The sequence below is a fragment of the Schistocerca americana genome, chromosome 2 (genome assembly GCF_021461395.2).
Source record: "Schistocerca americana isolate TAMUIC-IGC-003095 chromosome 2, iqSchAmer2.1, whole genome shotgun sequence".
Taxonomy (NCBI): Eukaryota; Metazoa; Arthropoda; class Insecta; order Orthoptera; family Acrididae; genus Schistocerca; species Schistocerca americana.
Genome location: NC_060120.1, coordinates 642,461,431 through 642,487,237, shown reverse-complemented (window position 1 = coordinate 642,487,237; position 25,807 = coordinate 642,461,431). Strand labels below are relative to the sequence as shown.

Genomic DNA, 25,807 nt, shown 5'->3' with positions numbered 1-25,807 from the left:
AGCCTATAATACCCCCAACTGTAGCACAACTGTCGCCTTTCGACAGTTTGCTTTCCGTCCGGCCGCCATACACGGAAGCGATCTGATAGGGCCTGGCTCCATCGCCAACAGCAGGAGCCTCTGGCCTCACAATTCAGCTACAAAGAACGTGGTTTGCTCTTCGAAAGAAACTTGAAAGCAACATCAGCGATGAGGTCATCGAAGGTGACAAATAAATGTAGCGAATCCAGATAATCGCGTCGTTCCAGTAGTCGTTATACTTAATGCACAGGACATTTCTCATTTGCATTAGACAACGCTACATGACGATTCGGTGCTTATTTCTGCAGTAAGTAAGTGGGCCCATTACTTTCCTCCGATCGGATACCGACGTGGACGGATGCCATCATTAAATGATTCACGAGTGGGAGCTTGGTCAGCTGCACTGCAGCAGGGCGTTACAGCGTGAACACCAGCCACAGTACGGTGCGTTTTCGAATCGACAAACGACTTCTTTCCGTAAGGACTAGCGAGGGACGCAGTTTTCGATGTGTCGGACGAGGTGGCCGAGTGGTTAAGGCGTTGGACTGCTAATCCAATGTGCTCTGCACGCGTGGGTTCGAATCCCATCCTCGTCGAAGGATTTTACCTTAAGCACCCATTTCGGATCACGCCTTGTACATGCGAAACGCCACTCAGTAGTAGCAATGGAACGTGTAGGTGGCAGATAGCATCTGTAAGAAATACGAAACTAAACCGCCTACCAATTGGAAGGACACAACATTCGATAGCGTACGTCTTTCGAATCAAACATCATCTCAAGATCTATAAACGAATCGAAGTTTGGCACCATGGTGGAGTTTGGGAACGGTGCGTTCTCATTCATATTTAAGTGCTTACTTGTTGCAGTCATTTTAACGTATCGAGCCTATAATACCCCCAACTGTAGCACAACTGTCGCCTTTCGACAGTTTGCTTTCCGTCCGGCCGCCATACACGGAAGCGATCTGATAGGGCCTGGCTCCATCGCCAACAGCAGGAGCCTCTGGCCTCACAATTCAGCTACAAAGAACGTGGTTTGCTCTTCGAAAGAAACTTGAAAGCAACATCAGCGATGAGGTCATCGAAGGTGACAAATAAATGTAGCGAATCCAGATAATCGCGTCGTTCCAGTAGTCGTTATACTTAATGCACAGGACATTTCTCATTATATTAGACAACGCTACATGACGATTCGGTGCTTATTTCTGCAGTAAGTAAGTGGGCCCACTACTTTCCTCCGATCGGATACCGACGTGGACGGATGCCATCATTAAATGATTCACGAGTGGGAGCTTGGTCAGCTGCACTGCAGCAGGGCGTTACAGCGTGAACACCAGCCACAGTACGACGCGTTTTCGAATCGACAAACGACTTCTTTTCGTAAGGACTAGCGAGGGACGCAGTTTCCGATGCGTCGGACGAGGTGGCCGAGTGGTTAAGGCGTTGGACTGCTTATCCAATGTGCTCTGCACGCGTGGGTTTGAATCCCATCCTCGTCGAAGAATTTTACCTTAAGCACCCATTTCGGATCACGCCTTGTACATGCGAAACGCCACTCAGTAGTAGCAATGGAACGTGTAGGTGGCAGATAGCATCTGTAAGAAATACGAAACTAAACCGCCTACCAATTGGAAGGACACAACATTCGATAGCGTACGTCTTTCGAATCAAACATCATCTCAAGATCTATAAACGAATCGAAGTTTGGCACCATGGTGGAGTTTGGGAACGGTGCGTTCTCATTCATATTTAAGTGCTTACTTGTTGCAGTCATTTTAACGTATCGAGCCTATAATACCCCCAACTGTAGCACAACTGTCGCCTTTCGACAGTTTGCTTTCCGTCCGGCCGCCATACACGGAAGCGATCTGATAGGGCCTGGCTCCATCGCCAACAGCAGGAGCCTCTGGCCTCACAATTCAGCTACAAAGAACGTGGTTTGCTCTTCGAAAGAAACTTGAAAGCAACATCAGCGATGAGGTCATCGAAGGTGACAAATAAATGTAGCGAATCCAGATAATCGCGTCGTTCCAGTAGTCGTTATACTTAATGCACAGGACATTTCTCATTTGCATTAGACAACGCTACATGACGATTCGGTGCTTATTTCTGCAGTAAGTAAGTGGGCCCATTACTTTCCTCCGATCGGATACCGACGTGGACGGATGCCATCATTAAATGATTCACGAGTGGGAGCTTGGTCAGCTGCACTGCAGCAGGGCGTTACAGCGTGAACACCAGCCACAGTACGATGCGTTTTCGAATCGACAAACGACTTCTTTCCGTAAGGACTAGCGAGGGACGCAGTTTTCGATGTGTCGGACGAGGTGGCCGAGTGGTTAAGGCGTTGGACTGCTAATCCAATGTGCTCTGCACGCGTGGGTTCGAATCCCATCCTCGTCGAAGGATTTTACCTTAAGCACCCATTTCGGATCACGCCTTGTACATGCGAAACGCCACTCAGTAGTAGCAATGGAACGTGTAGGTGGCAGATAGCATCTGTAAGAAATACGAAACTAAACCGCCTACCAATTGGAAGGACACAACATTCGATAGCGTACGTCTTTCGAATCAAACATCATCTCAAGATCTATAAACGAATCGAAGTTTGGCACCATGGTGGAGTTTGGGAACGGTGCGTTCTCATTCATATTTAAGTGCTTACTTGTTGCAGTCATTTTAACGTATCGAGCCTATAATACCCCCAACTGTAGCACAACTGTCGCCTTTCGACAGTTTGCTTTCCGTCCGGCCGCCATACACGGAAGCGATCTGATAGGGCCTGGCTCCATCGCCAACAGCAGGAGCCTCTGGCCTCACAATTCAGCTACAAAGAACGTGGTTTGCTCTTCGAAAGAAACTTGAAAGCAACATCAGCGATGAGGTCATCGAAGGTGACAAATAAATGTAGCGAATCCAGATAATCGCGTCGTTCCAGTAGTCGTTATACTTAATGCACAGGACATTTCTCATTATATTAGACAACGCTACATGACGATTCGGTGCTTATTTCTGCAGTAAGTAAGTGGGCCCACTACTTTCCTCCGATCGGATACCGACGTGGACGGATGCCATCATTAAATGATTCACGAGTGGGAGCTTGGTCAGCTGCACTGCAGCAGGGCGTTACAGCGTGAACACCAGCCACAGTACGACGCGTTTTCGAATCGACAAACGACTTCTTTTCGTAAGGACTAGCGAGGGACGCAGTTTCCGATGCGTCGGACGAGGTGGCCGAGTGGTTAAGGCGTTGGACTGCTAATCCAATGTGCTCTGCACGCGTGGGTTTGAATCCCATCCTCGTCGAAGAATTTTACCTTAAGCACCCATTTCGGATCACGCCTTGTACATGCGAAACGCCACTCAGTAGTAGCAATGGAACGTGTAGGTGGCAGATAGCATCTGTAAGAAATACGAAACTAAACCGCCTACCAATTGGAAGGACACAACATTCGATAGCGTACGTCTTTCGAATCAAACATCATCTCAAGATCTATAAACGAATCGAAGTTTGGCACCATGGTGGAGTTTGGGAACGGTGCGTTCTCATTCATATTTAAGTGCTTACTTGTTGCAGTCATTTTAACGTATCGAGCCTATAATACCCCCAACTGTAGCACAACTGTCGCCTTTCGACAGTTTGCTTTCCGTCCGGCCGCCATACACGGAAGCGATCTGATAGGGCCTGGCTCCATCGCCAACAGCAGGAGCCTCTGGCCTCACAATTCAGCTACAAAGAACGTGGTTTGCTCTTCGAAAGAAACTTGAAAGCAACATCAGCGATGAGGTCATCGAAGGTGACAAATAAATGTAGCGAATCCAGATAATCGCGTCGTTCCAGTAGTCGTTATACTTAATGCACAGGACATTTCTCATTTGCATTAGACAACGCTACATGACGATTCGGTGCTTATTTCTGCAGTAAGTAAGTGGGCCCATTACTTTCCTCCGATCGGATACCGACGTGGACGGATGCCATCATTAAATGATTCACGAGTGGGAGCTTGGTCAGCTGCACTGCAGCAGGGCGTTACAGCGTGAACACCAGCCACAGTACGATGCGTTTTCGAATCGACAAACGACTTCTTTCCGTAAGGACTAGCGAGGGACGCAGTTTTCGATGTGTCGGACGAGGTGGCCGAGTGGTTAAGGCGTTGGACTGCTAATCCAATGTGCTCTGCACGCGTGGGTTCGAATCCCATCCTCGTCGAAGGATTTTACCTTAAGCACCCATTTCGGATCACGCCTTGTACATGCGAAACGCCACTCAGTAGTAGCAATGGAACGTGTAGGTGGCAGATAGCATCTGTAAGAAATACGAAACTAAACCGCCTACCAATTGGAAGGACACAACATTCGATAGCGTACGTCTTTCGAATCAAACATCATCTCAAGATCTATAAACGAATCGAAGTTTGGCACCATGGTGGAGTTTGGGAACGGTGCGTTCTCATTCATATTTAAGTGCTTACTTGTTGCAGTCATTTTAACGTATCGAGCCTATAATACCCCCAACTGTAGCACAACTGTCGCCTTTCGACAGTTTGCTTTCCGTCCGGCCGCCATACACGGAAGCGATCTGATAGGGCCTGGCTCCATCGCCAACAGCAGGAGCCTCTGGCCTCACAATTCAGCTACAAAGAACGTGGTTTGCTCTTCGAAAGAAACTTGAAAGCAACATCAGCGATGAGGTCATCGAAGGTGACAAATAAATGTAGCGAATCCAGATAATCGCGTCGTTCCAGTAGTCGTTATACTTAATGCACAGGACATTTCTCATTATATTAGACAACGCTACATGACGATTCGGTGCTTATTTCTGCAGTAAGTAAGTGGGCCCACTACTTTCCTCCGATCGGATACCGACGTGGACGGATGCCATCATTAAATGATTCACGAGTGGGAGCTTGGTCAGCTGCACTGCAGCAGGGCGTTACAGCGTGAACACCAGCCACAGTACGACGCGTTTTCGAATCGACAAACGACTTCTTTTCGTAAGGACTAGCGAGGGACGCAGTTTCCGATGCGTCGGACGAGGTGGCCGAGTGGTTAAGGCGTTGGACTGCTTATCCAATGTGCTCTGCACGCGTGGGTTTGAATCCCATCCTCGTCGAAGAATTTTACCTTAAGCACCCATTTCGGATCACGCCTTGTACATGCGAAACGCCACTCAGTAGTAGCAATGGAACGTGTAGGTGGCAGATAGCATCTGTAAGAAATACGAAACTAAACCGCCTACCAATTGGAAGGACACAACATTCGATAGCGTACGTCTTTCGAATCAAACATCATCTCAAGATCTATAAACGAATCGAAGTTTGGCACCATGGTGGAGTTTGGGAACGGTGCGTTCTCATTCATATTTAAGTGCTTACTTGTTGCAGTCATTTTAACGTATCGAGCCTATAATACCCCCAACTGTAGCACAACTGTCGCCTTTCGACAGTTTGCTTTCCGTCCGGCCGCCATACACGGAAGCGATCTGATAGGGCCTGGCTCCATCGCCAACAGCAGGAGCCTCTGGCCTCACAATTCAGCTACAAAGAACGTGGTTTGCTCTTCGAAAGAAACTTGAAAGCAACATCAGCGATGAGGTCATCGAAGGTGACAAATAAATGTAGCGAATCCAGATAATCGCGTCGTTCCAGTAGTCGTTATACTTAATGCACAGGACATTTCTCATTTGCATTAGACAACGCTACATGACGATTCGGTGCTTATTTCTGCAGTAAGTAAGTGGGCCCATTACTTTCCTCCGATCGGATACCGACGTGGACGGATGCCATCATTAAATGATTCACGAGTGGGAGCTTGGTCAGCTGCACTGCAGCAGGGCGTTACAGCGTGAACACCAGCCACAGTACGATGCGTTTTCGAATCGACAAACGACTTCTTTCCGTAAGGACTAGCGAGGGACGCAGTTTTCGATGTGTCGGACGAGGTGGCCGAGTGGTTAAGGCGTTGGACTGCTAATCCAATGTGCTCTGCACGCGTGGGTTCGAATCCCATCCTCGTCGAAGGATTTTACCTTAAGCACCCATTTCGGATCACGCCTTGTACATGCGAAACGCCACTCAGTAGTAGCAATGGAACGTGTAGGTGGCAGATAGCATCTGTAAGAAATACGAAACTAAACCGCCTACCAATTGGAAGGACACAACATTCGATAGCGTACGTCTTTCGAATCAAACATCATCTCAAGATCTATAAACGAATCGAAGTTTGGCACCATGGTGGAGTTTGGGAACGGTGCGTTCTCATTCATATTTAAGTGCTTACTTGTTGCAGTCATTTTAACGTATCGAGCCTATAATACCCCCAACTGTAGCACAACTGTCGCCTTTCGACAGTTTGCTTTCCGTCCGGCCGCCATACACGGAAGCGATCTGATAGGGCCTGGCTCCATCGCCAACAGCAGGAGCCTCTGGCCTCACAATTCAGCTACAAAGAACGTGGTTTGCTCTTCGAAAGAAACTTGAAAGCAACATCAGCGATGAGGTCATCGAAGGTGACAAATAAATGTAGCGAATCCAGATAATCGCGTCGTTCCAGTAGTCGTTATACTTAATGCACAGGACATTTCTCATTATATTAGACAACGCTACATGACGATTCGGTGCTTATTTCTGCAGTAAGTAAGTGGGCCCATTACTTTCCTCCGATCGGATACCGACGTGGACGGATGCCATCATTAAATGATTCACGAGTGGGAGCTTGGTCAGCTGCACTGCAGCAGGGCGTTACAGCGTGAACACCAGCCACAGTACGATGCGTTTTCGAATCGACAAACGACTTCTTTCCGTAAGGACTAGCGAGGGACGCAGTTTTCGATGTGTCGGACGAGGTGGCCGAGTGGTTAAGGCGTTGGACTGCTAATCCAATGTGCTCTGCACGCGTGGGTTCGAATCCCATCCTCGTCGAAGGATTTTACCTTAAGCACCCATTTCGGATCACGCCTTGTACATGCGAAACGCCACTCAGTAGTAGCAATGGAACGTGTAGGTGGCAGATAGCATCTGTAAGAAATACGAAACTAAACCGCCTACCAATTGGAAGGACACAACATTCGATAGCGTACGTCTTTCGAATCAAACATCATCTCAAGATCTATAAACGAATCGAAGTTTGGCACCATGGTGGAGTTTGGGAACGGTGCGTTCTCATTCATATTTAAGTGCTTACTTGTTGCAGTCATTTTAACGTATCGAGCCTATAATACCCCCAACTGTAGCACAACTGTCGCCTTTCGACAGTTTGCTTTCCGTCCGGCCGCCATACACGGAAGCGATCTGATAGGGCCTGGCTCCATCGCCAACAGCAGGAGCCTCTGGCCTCACAATTCAGCTACAAAGAACGTGGTTTGCTCTTCGAAAGAAACTTGAAAGCAACATCAGCGATGAGGTCATCGAAGGTGACAAATAAATGTAGCGAATCCAGATAATCGCGTCGTTCCAGTAGTCGTTATACTTAATGCACAGGACATTTCTCATTATATTAGACAACGCTACATGACGATTCGGTGCTTATTTCTGCAGTAAGTAAGTGGGCCCACTACTTTCCTCCGATCGGATACCGACGTGGACGGATGCCATCATTAAATGATTCACGAGTGGGAGCTTGGTCAGCTGCACTGCAGCAGGGCGTTACAGCGTGAACACCAGCCACAGTACGACGCGTTTTCGAATCGACAAACGACTTCTTTTCGTAAGGACTAGCGAGGGACGCAGTTTCCGATGCGTCGGACGAGGTGGCCGAGTGGTTAAGGCGTTGGACTGCTTATCCAATGTGCTCTGCACGCGTGGGTTTGAATCCCATCCTCGTCGAAGAATTTTACCTTAAGCACCCATTTCGGATCACGCCTTGTACATGCGAAACGCCACTCAGTAGTAGCAATGGAACGTGTAGGTGGCAGATAGCATCTGTAAGAAATACGAAACTAAACCGCCTACCAATTGGAAGGACACAACATTCGATAGCGTACGTCTTTCGAATCAAACATCATCTCAAGATCTATAAACGAATCGAAGTTTGGCACCATGGTGGAGTTTGGGAACGGTGCGTTCTCATTCATATTTAAGTGCTTACTTGTTGCAGTCATTTTAACGTATCGAGCCTATAATACCCCCAACTGTAGCACAACTGTCGCCTTTCGACAGTTTGCTTTCCGTCCGGCCGCCATACACGGAAGCGATCTGATAGGGCCTGGCTCCATCGCCAACAGCAGGAGCCTCTGGCCTCACAATTCAGCTACAAAGAACGTGGTTTGCTCTTCGAAAGAAACTTGAAAGCAACATCAGCGATGAGGTCATCGAAGGTGACAAATAAATGTAGCGAATCCAGATAATCGCGTCGTTCCAGTAGTCGTTATACTTAATGCACAGGACATTTCTCATTTGCATTAGACAACGCTACATGACGATTCGGTGCTTATTTCTGCAGTAAGTAAGTGGGCCCATTACTTTCCTCCGATCGGATACCGACGTGGACGGATGCCATCATTAAATGATTCACGAGTGGGAGCTTGGTCAGCTGCACTGCAGCAGGGCGTTACAGCGTGAACACCAGCCACAGTACGATGCGTTTTCGAATCGACAAACGACTTCTTTCCGTAAGGACTAGCGAGGGACGCAGTTTCCGATGTGTCGGACGAGGTGGCCGAGTGGTTTTCACATTCCCTCGCGGGCAGCCGTGCGGTGCGGACGTACGGAGCGGCTGGTCGTGTTTACTTCGTCGCTGCCGGCGGCGGTCGCTGTGCATGGTGAGTGCGCGCTTACAGCGATAACACTACCCTCGGTAATGAATACACGAATGCAATCATGACTCAACCAGAACGGAAAGACACACTTAAATTGACATTCGACCCGAAATATGCCAGACCCAAATCCTTTGAGGTAGAACTTTTTGTGCGAGATGTTATGAAATTAACGCTTGATGATTTAATTGGCATTCACTTATCGATCTTTAGTAGTACCGTTTACTTGAAATTGGTGACGCCTGAACGATGTGAACAAATTGTTGCGTCTTGTGGTGGATCTCTTAGGTTCACACATTCAGACGGAAACGTTGGCGAGGTGCGACTAACGCAAGCTGGCTTGGGATTGCGAACCATCAGAATATTTGAACTGCCCTTCGAAGTAACTGCCGAGCAGATTAACGCCAAACTACGGGAATATGGTTCGGTAATAAGCAACGTTGCTGAGAAGTGGTCAGGGCAACATATATTCCCAGTATTAAACGGTGTGCGGCAAGTGAAACTCGAATTGCTGAAGCATATTCCATCTTACATCATTATCAGTGGGTACAGGGCCATAGTAATTTATGACGGGCAACCACGGACATGCTCGGGATGTGGCTCTACAGCACACGTCCGCGCTCAGTGTCTTCAGAGGCGCGTAGCGCAGATCCCGACTGGCGAGCGTGAGCAGCCTGGCCCCAGTTCTACGTTGCCGATCACCTACGTAGCCGCCGCCCGTGTAAACACCGCTCCAGAACTCAGCGTCGATTTCACCCTAGATGCATACACTGATCACAACGAGGAGAACATACCAATGGAGACGAGTAATGTACCGGAAACCCTCGGAGCATCCTTACAGGAAGTTAAGGAGGGAAGTAAGGAGACGCAGAGTGGCAGCCAGGTCTGTAACGTCTTCGAACAGCCGCAAGCGGCGGAAGTTTTTCCCATGGCCGACAACTGTGCCACTCAGGAGAACACTGCTCAAAACTCCAAGTGCCCTTCCCCGAAAAAGCAGAAGAAGCGAAGAATCGCGCAACAGGGTGCTGACACAAAAGCGCAACCACTGCGTGAGAAAGCCAATCAGGTGCGTCAGAAGATGACCGACGTGACGTCTCAGGTTTCCACTGCAACTCCCCAGACATCCAAAAAGTCCCGCACTGACGACTCAGAGGCTGACTCCGACAACAGACCCACCCCGTCACAGACGAAGATGATGTCGGTAGCTACAGAAGGTACAGGTGGCCACCTGCCAGATAGCAGTGCAGATCCGCGTGCAGCTCACCACCCGCGTAACTGGGCGGACGACGTCGAAGAATGCTCTCACGACAACGGTATGACCGAAGTACAGGGACAAGACCGAGAAACAGTGTCAGAAGTACGGGAAACGGAATCGCATGAGCAACGGAAGACTGAATCTGCTCTTCAGACGGTCGATGCCGACCCCGACTTCTTTTAATTGATGCCCCTCCGTCATCCCTAAGGGAGCGGCTCAACGCCACGCATACCTCTGCCCTCATGCCACCCTTACAGGCATACCGTGTTGCCACGGTCAACATCAACAAGATCAGCAGTACGTCAAACCTGAGGAATCTTACGGATTTCTTGTATGCAGCTGATGTCGACATTGCGCTGTTGCAAGAGGTCGCCGACATTGATCTGGATCGTATCACAGGTTACAATGCGTTAATCAACCCGGGACGTGGCAGTGAACTCGGAACTGCACTTTTGACCAAAGAAGGCATCGCCGTAGCCAATGTCGACAGACTGCCGAACAGCAGAGGTATTGCGGGGACAATCCACAACACCCGATTCATAAATGTTTATGCCCCTTCTGGAACGGGAAAAAAACGCCAGAGATCGGAGTTTTTTAAGGAAGAGATAGTGCCGCTTTTTACAACCCGCACAGGCCAAGTCGTATTTGCCGGTGATTTCAACTGTGTACTGAAACCCAAAGACCAAACGCCACATTTTAACACTTCCATAGAACTTCTGGACATTGTTCGAGAATTAAACCTACTCGACACATGGGAACTTAAACACGGCGACATGCCCGGTTTTACCCACGTCACCAGCCATTCTGCCAGCCGCATTGACAGAATTTATGCAACTTCCAATTTACGAAACCATATTTTGCAAGCGGAGCGATGGCCGCTTATATTCTCTGACCATGTAGCATATATCTGTACCATAAATATGGAAAAACAGGGTACATATAGAGCGAGAGGCCCGTGGAAACTGAATGTTTCCCATTTATCAGATCCAGGGTGCCACACCGTCTTCCAACACACATGGGCAGATTGTGAAAGGAAATTTCCACTGTACAATTCGGCTTTCTCGTGGTGGTTAAAATGTGCAAAGCCAGCTCTAATAAAAGCGATGAAGTGTTACTCTCGCGAGAAATACGCCTGGCAGAGGACCACAATAGAATTCTATTTTCAGTGCCTACGAGAACTTTATACCGACGATAATACAGTAGTGGCCAATCACATGCAGATCAAAAGAATCAAGGCGACACTCCTAACACTGACGCGACGACAATCTGAAGGCTATCAAGTGAGAACACGCCTGCAAAATGCAGTGCGGGAGGAGACAACATCCATGTACCACGTTATACAAGAGCAAAAAAGACGAAACAGGAAAATACTGACTGAGCTAAAAACTGCAGACGGTCGCCTTTTCGACACACAAACTGCTATTCAAGAAGAAATTTATAAACATTTTACGGCGTTACTAGCTGAAAAACCAATAGATGTGGCAGCGCAGGCAGTCCTTACGGACAGGGCGTGGGGGAGACTTAGTCCGGAACAGGCGGAAGAACTCGCCTCAGACATACTCGAGGATGAAGTGGCAGACGCCATTCTCAGAAGCCCAAGAAATAAATCGCCTGGTCCTGACGGATTACCTGCCGAGTTTTATCACACATTTAGGCGACAGTTAATTAGTAAGTTGACTCTGGTCTGTAATGACATTATGAACATTCGAAATGACAGCTTGAAAGATTTTTGTAAAGGGATAGTGGTGCTAGTACCAAAAACTCCAGGAGGCAAAACTGTAGAGAATCTCCGGCCTTTAACATTGCTTAACACTGACTATAAAATTTTCGCACGTGTCATTATGCAACGATTAAATTCAGTCATTACCAGCGTTACCGGCGACTACCAAACGTGCGTTGGACCAAATAGAAATATTTTCCACACTTTAACTGCATATAGACATCTCATAGCGATTGCCGAAGCCTGTGACATCCCAAGTGCCCTTGTGTCCCTCGACTTTGAAAAGGCCTTTGACAGGGTGAACCACTCCTATCTCCTACGCACCATGGACGCCATGCATTTTCCTCAGAAAATCACTGATACTGTTAAAACCCTCCTGATGAATGGTACGTCGCAAATCAATGTAAATGGACGCTTAAGCAGGCCGATCAGTATCGCCAGTTCAGTACGACAGGGCTGCCCAATGTCGATGGCATTGTTTGCCATAGCACTCGAGCCATTCTTGTACTCCCTGACGCAAGACCTTCCAGGGCTGCTCATTCATGGTCAGAGGATTATTTGCCAGGCTTACGCAGATGATGTCAGTTTTGTAGTAACGAAAGACGAGGACTTAGAGAAAGCTTTCCACATTGTAGCAACGTATGAAGCTGCATCGGGGGCGAAACTCAACCGTCACAAGTCAGGCTTAATGCACATTGGACTCGGATTAGAACTCGGTGCTGCTGAAAGAATAAGAAGCTTGGAAACGATCACCTGCCTCGGGATTGAATACACACGCAATGTCCGCCGCACGGCTGCCTTGAACTATCGAAAAATGCTGGCAAAAATGCGCGCTGGCATACGGCAACATAGCCTGCGAGCTCTAAATGCCATTCAAAGAGTGGCTTTAGTTAACACCTACATAATTTCCAAAGTAAATTACGTTGCCCAAGTACTGCCATTACCAAAGACTATGGCACAACAAATGTTAGCGGCGCTTGGCCACTTTGTTACCAGGGGTCAGATATTTAAAGTAAAGTATGAAACCCTCACCCTACCAGTTTGGAAGGGAGGCCTCAATTTGACGGATGTCTACCTCAAAGCAAAAGCCCTGTATGTTAGTCAAACATACAAACAGTGGCACAGATCACCTAACACACTGACGGCTCACATTTTGAATGAAATTGTGCCTCCCAATCTGGATCCACCTGTAGATGTAAAACACATTCTGAACTCGCTCTGTCACTTCAGGTATTTCATACTAGAACTTAGCTACATACAACGAAGAATTCCAGAGGCAGACCGACACAAAGTCAAAGCGATTTACGCCACATTGACGGAAAGTACACCACGCAATATAGTGGAGGAGAAATGTCGAGGTTATAACTGGAAACAAGTCTGGGAGAACATTCACGACCCGCTTCTTTCATCTACAGTTCGCTCAACTTGGTACATGGCAGTCAATAGGAAATTTCCGACCACTTCGAGGTTACACAAGATTCACCTGGCTGAAACACCGAATTGTATCAGATGTCACTTAGTTGACACAGACGAGCATAGATTTACTTGCGACGCTGTACAGGACATATGGTCCCTCTGCACACGGAAACTCGCAAGCATACTGCGAACGTCACCAAGAACGATAACACCGACACGCCTACTCAACCCTGACGAAGTTCCCTATCCCAATACAAAACGACGTGCCGTCAATTGGCTAAAGGGCCAGACTGTATACTACATACTATCCGAGAAAGAGAAGAGTACAGAAGAATATTGGTTACATTTAACGATGGAACACCAGACACTACTACGAACGACGAAATATAGAGAAAACTATGCTTGCTTTTTATTACGAACGTTGACATAGAGTCACTATATTGCAAAAATCTTTAATGATTTTTTTTTTTCATAGCATTTGCCATACTAATGGGGCGACACTTTTATTCTTTTATTTTCCTTATGTTAGAATACCTAAACGGTACCCTGGTAGGATGTCATGGAGACATTGGTGGCCGGAGCTTCGGAGTTACGAGCAGCTCAAACAGGAATAACACTTGAGAGATGGACGAATAAACGAATTTTCGACAACGGAATACATCAGCAATAGCTATTCACCGAGAAGACAAACTTTGAAGCCACCAGTCTGCTGAAATTCCCCACGTACACCTACGGCGAGTCAGGGCTACCAATCAAGAAGTATTTTCATTTCCGTCTCGTGAGGAGACATTTAGTTCCTTACAATTACAGCTACTGAAGCTAGCCGATGAAGGCAATTTTGGCGAGTGCAAGTGACGGGCTATAAGGGGAGGATGGAGGCCCGAAATACAAAAGAAAAAAAAAAAAAAAGTGGTTATGGCGTTGGACTGCTAATCCAATGTGCTCTGCACGCGTGGGTTCGAATCCCATCCTCGTCGAAGAATTTTACCTTAAGCACCCATTTCGGATCACGCCTTGTACATGCGAAACGCCACTCAGTAGTAGCAATGGAACGTGTAGGTGGCAGATAGCATCTGTAAGAAATACGAAACTAAACCGCCCACCAATTGGAAGGACACAACATTCGATAGCGTACGTCTTTCGAATCAAACATCATCTCAAGATCTATAAACGAATCGAAGTTTGGCACCATGGTGGTGTTTGGGAACGGTGCGTTCTCATTCATATTTAAGTGCTTACTTCTTGCAGTCATTTTAACGTATCGAGCCTATAATACCCCCAACTGTTTGCTCTTCGAAAGAAACTTGAAAGCAACATCAGCGATGAGGTCATCGAAGGTGACAAATAAATGTAGCGAATCCAGATAATCGCGTCGTTCCAGTAGTCGTTATACTTAATGCACAGGACATTTCTCATTTGCATTAGACAACGCTACATGACGATTCGGTGCGTATTTCTGCAGTAAGTAAGTGGGCCCATTACTTTCCTCCGATCGGATACCGACGTGGACGGATGCCATCATTAAATGATTCACGAGTGGGAGCTTGGTCAGCTGCACTGCAGCAGGGAGTTACAGCGTGAACACCAGCCACAGTACGATGCGTTTTCGAATCGACAAACGACTTCTTTCCGTAAGGACTAGTGAGGGACGCAGTTTTCGATGTGTCGGACGACGTGGCCGAGTGGCAGTCTACTCGCGGCTGGCGAGGTGAGCGGACGTGCGCTGTTTACGTCCTCGCTGTTCCGGCCAGCTCCGCGGCGAGTGGTGAGTCAACACGGTGGGACTAGCCGTTTCTCGAGGAATTTAATCATGTACACGTGGTAACGATGGAGTCTCATTTCCGTACAAATACACTGAAATTTAGTTTCGACGACCATTATGCACGACCTAAGCCATACGAAGTAGAGGCCTTTTTGCGCGATGTAGTGAAGTTACAATTTGGCGACGTTATCGGGATCCATTTGTCGATAGTTAGCCGAACAGTCTATGTGAAGATGTCGAACACAGACTGCTGTGCACGAGTAATAGCCTCTTCGGGAGGTCGATTTAAGTTCACCCATTGTGACGGTAACGTGGGGGATGTGACGGTTGAAATGGCGGGACTTGGCGTCAGGACCATTAGGATCATTGAGCTTCCGTTTGAGGTGCCTGCAGGGCAGATCAATCAAGTTCTTACTACATATGGCACGGTCTTAAGTAATACAGCGGAGAAGTGGACAACTTTCAATACCTTCCCTGTTCTCAATGGGGTGCGGCAGATCAAAATTGATCTTCGGCGTCACGTCCCTTCATATATATACGTCAGTGGATGTAGAGCCATTGTCATGTATGACGGGCAACCCCGAACGTGCTCAGGTTGTGGTAAGGAAGGCCATGTTCGCTCGGACTGCATGCAGCGGAGGATAGCGCAGTTACCAGTGGGAGAATCCGAAAGACCTGCGACTATGCAGTCGTTGCCGGTAAGTTACGTTGCGGCAGTCAGAGGACCGGAACCGGACCACTTACTAGTAGAGGAGGCGGCTCCTCGCCCGTCACCACCTGAGACCAACGTTGCGCCCATAGTCACGAACCAGATAACGGCGACAAACTTATCCGCTGCCCAGTCAGAGCAACAGGTAACTCCCGATGACGAGGGCCATGCCGCCGTTGCTGCGGCTGAAAACGTCGTGCTCCAGGATCCGGAGGGCCCGCAGGAGCCGGACCAGACCGTATCTTCCGATAATGAGATGGGCCGACCACGGCACTCACCCCGCAGACGCAAAAAACAACGGATTGCGCCCCCGAACGCGGACCAGACGGCGAAGGAGGTGCGAGAAAAGGCTCAGCGGGTTGCCCGCACACTTGGAGGAACACCGGTAGCACAAGACGATGGCATCCACCAGGTCCTCATTCCGGCGGACATTCTTGCGACGGCCGAGCCACCTACCCCTCCCACCGAACGGATGGTAGTGCACGCGACACGGGAGGTGACCCCGCATGACATACCCATGCAGACATTTGACGGCGACACGACGGAGGTTGGCCTCCGGGCGACCGGCAACTGGGCCGATGATGTGGAAAACGTTCCGCCAGGAGGGGACTTGAATGACGATCCTATGGTTGGTGTGGGGACAGCGGTCATGCGCGGGGTCGGGGATGATACGGATGGGCTTCCCCCCCGCCCCAGCGACCACTAATCTATAGTGTGTGTAGTCACAGAAAAGGCCTTCCTTTCTTCCATCCGCGAATGACTTCTGCACAAGCTTACAGGATAGGGACTGTCAACATCAACAGTATCAGCAGCAATCTTAAGCTACAGACCTTCCGTGATATGTTATATGCGGCCGAACTCGACGTGGTCTTACTACAAGAGGTGAAGAACATAGACCTCGCCACGATTAGTGGATATATAGCCTTCACTCATCCCGGGACTGTGCAAGAACTTGGAACAGCCATCCTCACTAAGGAAGGGATACTAGCGACTGACGTAGAGTACCTCCCAACGGCGAGAGGTATGGCACTCACCATTTACGATACTCGTATTGTCAACGACTATGCCCCTTCAGGGACTGGTAATAGACCGCAACGGGCGGCGTTTTTTAACGATGCTATTGCACCATTGCTTGTAGGCCATTACGACCACATTATATTCGGTGGCGACTACAACTGCGTCCTATCTCCGAAAGACCAGACGCCACATTTTAACACTTGTCCGGATCTAGCGGCTATAATACGGGACTTTCATTTTATTGATACCTGGGAACACGTCAATGGCGATAGGCCAGGATTCACGCATATCACGACTCACTCCGCCAGCCGACTCGATCGTATTTACGTCACGCTGGATTTAAGTCGAAGACTTTTGCAGACGGAGATATGGCCGACCGTCTTCTCTGACCACGCGGCGTACATTTGTACACTCAACCTCCAACGCCAAGGGACGTACCGTGGAAGAGGATACTGGAAGTTGAATGTATCGCATTTGGACGAACAGGCATGCCATGAACTCTTCGCTGCGTCTTGGGCGGCTTGTGAGAGAAGGTTTTCTCAATATGCCTCGGCGTTGGAATGGTGGCTAAACTGTGCAAAACCGACGATCAGGAAGGCCTTTACGAGATACTCCCGTGACAGGAAGGAATGGTACACCAGGACGGTCGAGTTCTATTTCCAGGTCCTTCGAGGCTTATACCGCCCGGACGCGTCGATTATAGACAATCACCAGGAAATACAACGGATAAAAGCCACGATTATGGCTTTGACGCGTCAAAAGCTCATCGGGTGCAAAGTCAGGGCGCGACTTCGTGACGGTGTCGCAGGCGAGCAACCTTCCATCTATCACGTACTTAAGGAGCGGACAGGTCGCCGCAGGAAACTGGTCACTGAACTACGGACGGAGGACGGATGTTTGTTGTTGCAGCAGCGTGAGATATGAGCTGAGATGAAGCACTATTATGCGACGCTATACGCCGCTGGCCCTGTGGATCACGAGGCGATGGAGGCTTTACTGTCGGGTATAACCCGCAAGGTGAATCAGACGGAAGCACTTCAATTGTTGGCTGAACCTACAGAAGAGGAAGTAGAAGATGCACTGCTGACGGGCCCTGAGAACAAGTCACCTGGTCCAGACGGCCTACCGGTGGAGTTCTATCGCACATTTAAACGACTGTTGTTACCGAAACTGACGTGCATATGCCAGGAATTAATGGACCCCGACAAAGACATCCCGCGACAATTCAGTGAGGGCTTGATCATACCGGTTCCTAAGTCACCATTGGCGCAATCCGCAAAACACTACCGCCCGCTCACACTTCTAAACTGTGATTATAAGATCTTTGCAAGGATTATAGCTAGGAGACTCAAACCGGTGATGAACACGGTTACAGCCCCGCCACAAACGAGTGTCGGTATAGGCCGCAACATTCACGACACCTTGTGTGACTATCGCGACGTCATAGCGGTAGCTGCCGCCTGTCGCATTCCGTGCGCCTTGGTTGCTCTCGATTTTGACAAAGCATTCGACCGTGTGAACCATGAGTATTTACTGAAAACCATGCAGACAATGAACTTCCCCCACCGTTTCCTCACCATCATCGCACGACTGCTGCGCCACTCCCAGTCCACGATTTTGCTCAACGGGCGATCAGTGGGGCCGATAACTATTGAAAGTTCGGTCAGACAGGGCTGCCCTATGTCGATGGCGCTGTTTGCTATCGCCATCGAGCCGCTATTAACAGCGCTGACCTCACACCTCCAGGGTGTCCTGATGTATGGTCACAAGTTTGTATGCCGCGCCTACGCGGATGATGTGGCCTTTCTTGTGCGAACCACGTCTGAGATACGGACGGCGATGGACATAGTAGAGCAGTATAGGAAGGCGGCGGGGGCTCAGTTGAATGTAATGAAGTCCGGTGTCCTGAACATCGGTCGCGGATTGAAGGCCCCTATTCCTGGACAGATCAAGGTGATCACGGTCATGAAGTGCTTGGGAGTGAAATTTACTCGTGACATCCGACGCACGATTGCAATCAATTACAAAGATTTGCTAAATACGGTGCGCGCGAGCATACGTCAACATACCCTCAGGTCGCTGGACGAAATACAACGCGTGTCCTTGGTGAACATTTATCTCGTCTCTAAAGTTAACTACGTGGCGCGCGTACTTCCGCTACCCCTCCCGATGGCAAGCAGATTGTTAGCTGCCTTCGGCCACTTTGTCAGCCGCGGCCACATTTTCAAAGTCAAGTATTCTACGTTGACTCTGCCGTCGGCGTCAGGTGGTCTCAACCTCCTCGACGTCTATACGAAGACAAGGGCCTTGTACGTCAGTTCTACATTTAACAGATGGAAGAATTCGCCCAATAGTATCACCACTTTTCTATTGAACGAAATAAAGCCGGCTAATCTTGACGCGCCTGTGGATGTTCATCACATACCAGACGACCTTCATCATCTCAAGCAATTTTTGCTTGACTATAGCTACATCCGCCTGGGAATGCCTGAGGAACAAATAGTCACAGTGCGAGCAGTGTACAAATATTTGCTCACGACGCACGCCCGAAACAGTATTGAAGTTAAGTTCCCCAAGGCAGTCTGGCCACGTGTATGGCGAAGTGTTCATCATCCACATTTGCCAACGGGAGTGAGAGCATTGTGGTATTACGTGGTCAATAGAAAACTTCCCACGACTTCCCGCTTCCATTCGATACGTTTGGCTGATACTTCCCTTTGTGCAACCTGTAACGTGCAAGATACTGATGAACACACATTCGTATGCGGTACGGCGCATGACATCTGGAAAGCGGTTAGAAACCTCTTGGCATTTCTACAACGCACGTCCCCTCAAGCCATCACCCTTAAGAGTCTACTTCTACCGGACGATGACCTCTACCCTACCACGAAACGAAATGCCGTAAACTGGCTGAAAGGACAAGCAATCTACTATATTATTACAAACTCGGAACGTAGCATTGGAGACTTTTCGACATATTTACAAACACAGCACGATGGACTTCGCAAAATTCCACATTATAAACAGGAATACGCAAATTTTCTAATCAAAGCGATCATGGATCCCCCACAGAACTGGCGGGTGTAAAGCTAAGAGTAGACAAGACAGGACAGTAAAGAGAAGAGACCACACGATGAAACAGGACGAACTCGCAACGGAGTGAACACATTGCAACCCGAGAAGCCGACATTACAGTTTTCCGATGTAAGAGGGCCATTAAGGTACGGTTGCCAAAGGTAATTTGAGAAAAATCACGAACAACCACAATGCCGATGGAGGCGGCACATACAGAGGATTTCTTCTCGGAGATGGCATTCATGAGTCGAAGCCACTCATCCCTTTTGTTTTCATTTACTTTATGTTATACCATTTACACAAAAAAAAAAAAAAAAAAAAAAAAAAAAATAAATTTAAAGCGTAGAAGCTAGCCGACGAAGGCAGAAAAGGTGAGCGATTGGATGGGCTATGTGGGGAGAAGGGAGGCCCAAAAAAAAAAAAAAAAAAAAAAAAAAAAAAAAAGTGGTTAAGGCGTTGGACTGCCAATCCAATGTGCTCAGCACGCGTGGGTTCGAATCCCATCCTCGACGAAGAATTTTACCTTAAGCACCCATTTCGGATCACGCCTTGTACATGCGAAACGCCACTCAGTAGTAGCAATGGAACGTGTAGGTGGCAGATAGCATCTGTAAGAAATACGAAACTAAGCCGCCTACCAATTGGAAGGACACAACATTCGATAGCGTACGTCTTTCGAATCAAACATCATCTCAAGATCTATAAACGAATCGAAGTTTGGCACCATGGTGGTGTTTGGGAACGGTGCGTTCTCATTCATATTTAAGTGCTTACTTGTTGCAGTCATTTTAACGTATCGAGCCTATAATACCCCCAACTGTAGCACAACTGTCGCCTTTCGACAGTTTGCTTTCCGTCCGGCCGCCATACACGGAAGCGATCTGATAGGGCCTGGCTCCATCGCCAACAGCAGGAGCCTCTGGCCTCACAATTCAGCTACAAAGAACGTGGTTTGCTCTTCGAAAGAAACTTGAAAGCAACATCAGCGATGAGGTCATCGAAGGTGACAAATAAATGTAGCGAATCCAGATAATCGCGTCGTTCCAGTAGTCGTTATACTTAATGCACAGGACATTTCTCATTTACATTAGACAACGCTACATGACGATTCGGTGCTTATTTCTGCAGTAAGTAAGTGGGCCCACTACTTTCCTCCGATCGGATACCGACGTGGACGGATGCCATCATTAAATGATTCACGAGTGGGAGCTTGGTCAGCTGCACTGCAGCAGGGCGTTACAGCGTGAACACCAGCCACAGTACGACGCGTTTTCGAATCGACAAACGACTTCTTTCCGTAAGGACTAGCGAGGGACGCAGTTTCCGATGCGTCGGACGAGGTGGCCGAGTGGCGCAGTCTACTCGCGGCTGGCGAGGTGAGCGGACGTGCGCTGTTTACGTCCTCGCTGTTCCGGCCAGCTCCGCGGCGAGTGGTGAGTCAACACGGTGGGACTAGCCGTTTCTCGAGGAATTTAATCATGTACACGTGGTAACGATGGAGTCTCATTTCCGTACAAATACACTGAAATTTAGTTTCGACGACCATTATGCACGACCTAAGCCATACGAAGTAGAGGCCTTTTTGCGCGATGTAGTGAAGTTACAATTTGGCGACGTTATCGGTATCCATTTGTCGATAGTTAGCCGAACGGTCTATGTGAAGATGTCGAACACAGACTGCTGTGCACGAGTAATAGCCTCTTCGGGAGGTCGATTTAAGTTCACCCATTGTGACGGTAACGTGGGGGATGTGACGGTTGAAATGGCGGGACTTGGCGTCAGGACCATTAGGATCTTTGAGCTTCCGTTTGAGGTGCCTGCAGGGCAGATCAATCAAGTTCTTACTACATATGGCACGGTCTTAAGTAATACAGCGGAGAAGTGGACAACTTTCAATACCTTCCCTGTTCTCAATGGGGTGCGGCAGATAAAAATTGATCTTCGGCGTCACGTCCCTTCATATATATACGTCAGTGGATGTAGAGCCATTGTCATGTATGACGGGCAACCCCGAACGTGCTCAGGTTGTGGTAAGGAAGGCCATGTTCGCTCGGACTGCATGCAGCGGAGGATAGCGCAGTTACCAGTGGGAGAATCCGAAAGACCTGCGACTATGCAGTCGTTGCCGGTAAGTTACGTTGCGGCAGTCAGAGGACCGGAACCGGACCACTTACTAGTAGAGGAGGCGGCTCCTCGCCCGTCACCACCTGAGACCAACGTTGCGCCCATAGTCACGAACCAGATAACGGCGACAAACTTATCCGCTGCCCAGTCAGAGCAACAGGTAACTCCCGATGACGAGGGCCATGCCGCAGTTGCTGCGGCTGAAAACGTCGTGCTCCAGGATCCGGAGGGCCCGCAGGAGCCGGACCAGACCGTATCTTCCGATAATGAGATGGGCCGACCACGGCACTCACCCCGCAGACGCAAAAAACAACGGATTGCGCCCCCGAACGCGGACCAGACGGCGAAGGAGGTGCGAGAAAAGGCTCAGCGGGTTGCCCGCACACTTGGAGGAACACCGGTAGCACAAGACGATGGCATCCACCAGGTCCTCATTCCGGCGGACATTCTTGCGACGGCCGAGCCACCTACCCCTCCCACCGAACGGATGGTAGTGCACGCGACACGGGAGGTGACCCCGCATGACATACCCATGCAGACACTTGACGGCGACACGACGGAGGTTGGCCTCCGGGCGACCAGCAACTGGGCCGATGATGTGGAAAACGTTCCGCCAGGAGGGGACTTGAATGACGATCCTATGGTTGGTGTGGGGACAGCGGTCATGCGCGGGGTCGGGGATGATACGGATGGGCTTCCCCCCCGCCCCAGCGACCACTAATCTATAGTGTGTGTAGTCACAGAAAAGGCCTTCCTTTCTTCCATCCGCGAATGACTTCTGCACAAGCTTACAGGATAGGGACTGTCAACATCAACAGTATCAGCAGCAATCTTAAGCTACAGACCTTCCGTGATATGTTATATGCGGCCGAACTCGACGTGGTCTTACTACAAGAGGTGAAGAACATAGACCTCGCCACGATTAGTGGATATATAGCCTTCACTCATCCCGGGACTGTGCAAGAACTTGGAACAGCCATCCTCACAAAGGAAGGGATACTAGCGACTGACGTAGAGTACCTCCCAACGGCGAGAGGTATGGCACTCACCATTTACGATACTCGTATTGTCAACGTCTATGCCCCTTCAGGGACTGGTAATAGACCGCAACGGGCGGCGTTTTTTAACGATGCTATTGCACCATTGCTTGTAGGCCATTACGACCACATTATATTCGGTGGCGACTACAACTGCGTCCTATCTCCGAAAGACCAGACGCCACATTTTAACACTTGTCCGGATCTAGCGGCTATAATACGGGACTTTCATTTTATTGATACCTGGGAACACGTCAATGGCGATAGGCCAGGATTCACGCATATCACGACTCACTCCGCCAGCCGACTCGATCGTATTTACGTCACGCTGGATTTAAGTCGAAGACTTTTGCAGACGGAGATATGGCCGACCGTCTTCTCTGACCACGCGGCGTACATTTGTACACTCAACCTCCAACGCCAAGGGACGTACCGTGGAAGAGGATACTGGAAGTTGAATGTATCGCATTTGGACGAACAGGCATGCCATGAACTCTTCGCTGCGTCATGGGCGGCTTGTGAGAGAAGGTTTTCTCAATATGCCTCGGCGTTGGAATGGTGGCTAAACTGTGCAAAACCGACGATCAGGAAGGCCTTTATGAGATACTCCCGTGACAGGAAGGAATGGTACACCAGGACGGTCGAGTTCTATTTCCAGGTCCTTCGAGACTTATACCGCCCGGACGCGTCGATTATAGACAATCACCAGGAAATACAACGGATAAAAGCCACGATTACGGCTTTGACGCGTCAAAAGCTCATCGGGTGCAAAGTCAGGGCGCGACTTCGTGACGGTGTCGCAGGCGAGCAACCTTCCATCTATCACGTACTTAAGGAGCGGACAGGTCGCCGCAGGAAACTGGTCACTGAACTACGGACGGAGGACGGATGTTTGTTGTTGCAGCAGCGTGAGATATCAGCTGAGATGAAGCACTATTATGCGTCGCTATACGCCGCTGGCCCTGTGGATCACGAGGCGATGGAGGCTTTACTGTCGGGTATAACCCGCAAGGTGAATCAGACGGAAGCACTTCAATTGTTGGCTGAACCTACAGCAGAGGAAGTAGAAGATGCACTGCTGACGGGCCCTGAGAACAAGTCACCTGGTCCAGACGGCCTACCGGTGGAGTTCTATCGCACATTTAAACGACTGTTGTTACCGAAACTGACGTGCATATGCCAGGAATTAATGGACCCCGACAAAGACATCCCGCGACAATTCAGTGAGGGCTTGATCATACCGGTTCCTAAGTCACCATTGGCGCAATCCGCAAAACACTACCGCCCGCTCACACTTCTAAACTGTGATTATAAGATCTTTGCAAGGATTATAGCTAGGAGACTCAAACCGGTGATGAACACGGTTACAGCCCCGCCACAAACGAGTGTCGGTATAGGCCGCAACATTCACGACACCTTGTGTGACTATCGCGACGTCATAGCGGTAGCTGCCGCCTGTCGCATTCCGTGCGCCTTGGTTGCTCTCGATTTTGACAAAGCATTCGACCGTGTGAACCATGAGTATTTACTGAAAACCATGCAGACAATGAACTTCCCCCACCGTTTCCTCACCATCATCGCACGACTGCTGCGCCACTCCCAGTCCACGATTTTGCTCAACGGGCGATCAGTGGGGCCGATAACTATTGAAAGTTCGGTCAGACAGGGCTGCCCTATGTCGATGGCGCTGTTTGCTATCGCCATCGAGCCGCTATTCACAGCGCTGACCTCACACCTCCAGGGTGTCCTGATGTATGGTCACAAGTTTGTATGCCGCGCCTACGCGGATGATGTGGCCTTTCTTGTGCGAACCACGTCTGAGATACGGACGGCGATGGACATAGTAGAGCAGTATAGGAAGGCGGCGGGGGCTCAGTTGAATGTAATGAAGTCCGGTGTCCTGAACATCGGTCGCGGATTGAAGGCCCCTATTCCTGGACAGATCAAGGTGATCACGGTCATGAAGTGCTTGGGAGTGAAATTTACTCGTGACATCCGACGCACGATTGCAATCAATTACAAAGATTTGCTAAATACCGTGCGCGCGAGCATACGTCAACATACCCTCAGGTCGCTGGACGAAATACAACGCGTGGCCTTGGTGAACATTTATCTCGTCTCTAAAGTTAACTATGTGGCGCGCGTACTCCCGCTACCCCTCCCGATGGCAAGCAGATTGTTAGCTGCCTTCGGCCACTTTGTCAGCCGCGGCCACATTTTCAAAGTCAAGTATTCTACGTTGACTCTGCCGTCGGCGTCAGGTGGTCTCAACCTCACCGACGTCTATACGAAGACACGGGCCCTGTACGTCAGTTCTACATTTAGCAGATGGAAGAATTCGCCCAATAGTATCACCACTTTTCTATTGAACGAAATAAAGCCGGCTAATCTTGACGCGCCTGTGGATGTTCATCACATACCAGACGACCTTCATCATATCAAGCAATTTTTGCTTGACTATAGCTACATCCGCCTGGGAATGCCTGAGGAACAGATAGTCACAGTGCGAGCAGTGTACAAATATTTGCTCACGACGCACGCCCGAAACAGTATTGAAGTTAAGTACCCCGAGGCAGTCTGGCCACGTGTATGGAGAAGTGTTCATCATCCACATTTGCCAACGGGAGTGAGAGCATTGTGGTATTACGTGGTCAATAGGAAACTTCCCACGACTTCCCGCTTACATTCGATACATTTGGCTGATACTTCCCTTTGTGCAACCTGTAACGTGCAAGATACTGATGAACACACATTCGTATGCGGTACGGCGCAAGACATCTGGAAAGCGGTTAGAAACCTCTTGGCATTTCTACAACGCACGTCCCCTCAAGCCATCACCCTTAAGAGTCTACTTCTACCGGACGATGACCTCTACCCTACCACGAAACGAAATGCCGTAACCTGGCTGAAAGGACAAGC

The 25,807-nt window shown here is 49.2% G+C and overlaps 9 non-coding genes across 9 annotated transcripts; all 9 read left to right on the top strand.

The window, feature by feature from the left end:
• The first annotated feature begins 535 nt into the window (after window positions 1-535).
• Trnas-gcu lies at window positions 536-617 on the top strand. Its single transcript has one exon. It is a non-coding gene; the product is annotated as a tRNA-Ser (tRNA).
• An 821-nt stretch (window positions 618-1,438) lies between these two features.
• On the top strand, window positions 1,439-1,520 carry Trnas-gcu. The gene has a single exon. It is a non-coding gene; the product is annotated as a tRNA-Ser (tRNA).
• An 822-nt stretch (window positions 1,521-2,342) lies between these two features.
• On the top strand, window positions 2,343-2,424 carry Trnas-gcu. The gene has a single exon. It is a non-coding gene; the product is annotated as a tRNA-Ser (tRNA).
• An 821-nt stretch (window positions 2,425-3,245) lies between these two features.
• Window positions 3,246-3,327, top strand: Trnas-gcu. Its single transcript has one exon. It is a non-coding gene; the product is annotated as a tRNA-Ser (tRNA).
• An 822-nt stretch (window positions 3,328-4,149) lies between these two features.
• Window positions 4,150-4,231, top strand: Trnas-gcu. Its single transcript has one exon. It is a non-coding gene; the product is annotated as a tRNA-Ser (tRNA).
• An 821-nt stretch (window positions 4,232-5,052) lies between these two features.
• Window positions 5,053-5,134, top strand: Trnas-gcu. The gene has a single exon. It is a non-coding gene; the product is annotated as a tRNA-Ser (tRNA).
• An 822-nt stretch (window positions 5,135-5,956) lies between these two features.
• Trnas-gcu lies at window positions 5,957-6,038 on the top strand. The gene has a single exon. It is a non-coding gene; the product is annotated as a tRNA-Ser (tRNA).
• An 821-nt stretch (window positions 6,039-6,859) lies between these two features.
• Trnas-gcu lies at window positions 6,860-6,941 on the top strand. Its single transcript has one exon. It is a non-coding gene; the product is annotated as a tRNA-Ser (tRNA).
• Window positions 6,942-7,762: 821 nt separating this feature from the next.
• On the top strand, window positions 7,763-7,844 carry Trnas-gcu. The gene has a single exon. It is a non-coding gene; the product is annotated as a tRNA-Ser (tRNA).
• The last annotated feature ends 17,963 nt before the right edge of the window (window positions 7,845-25,807 follow it).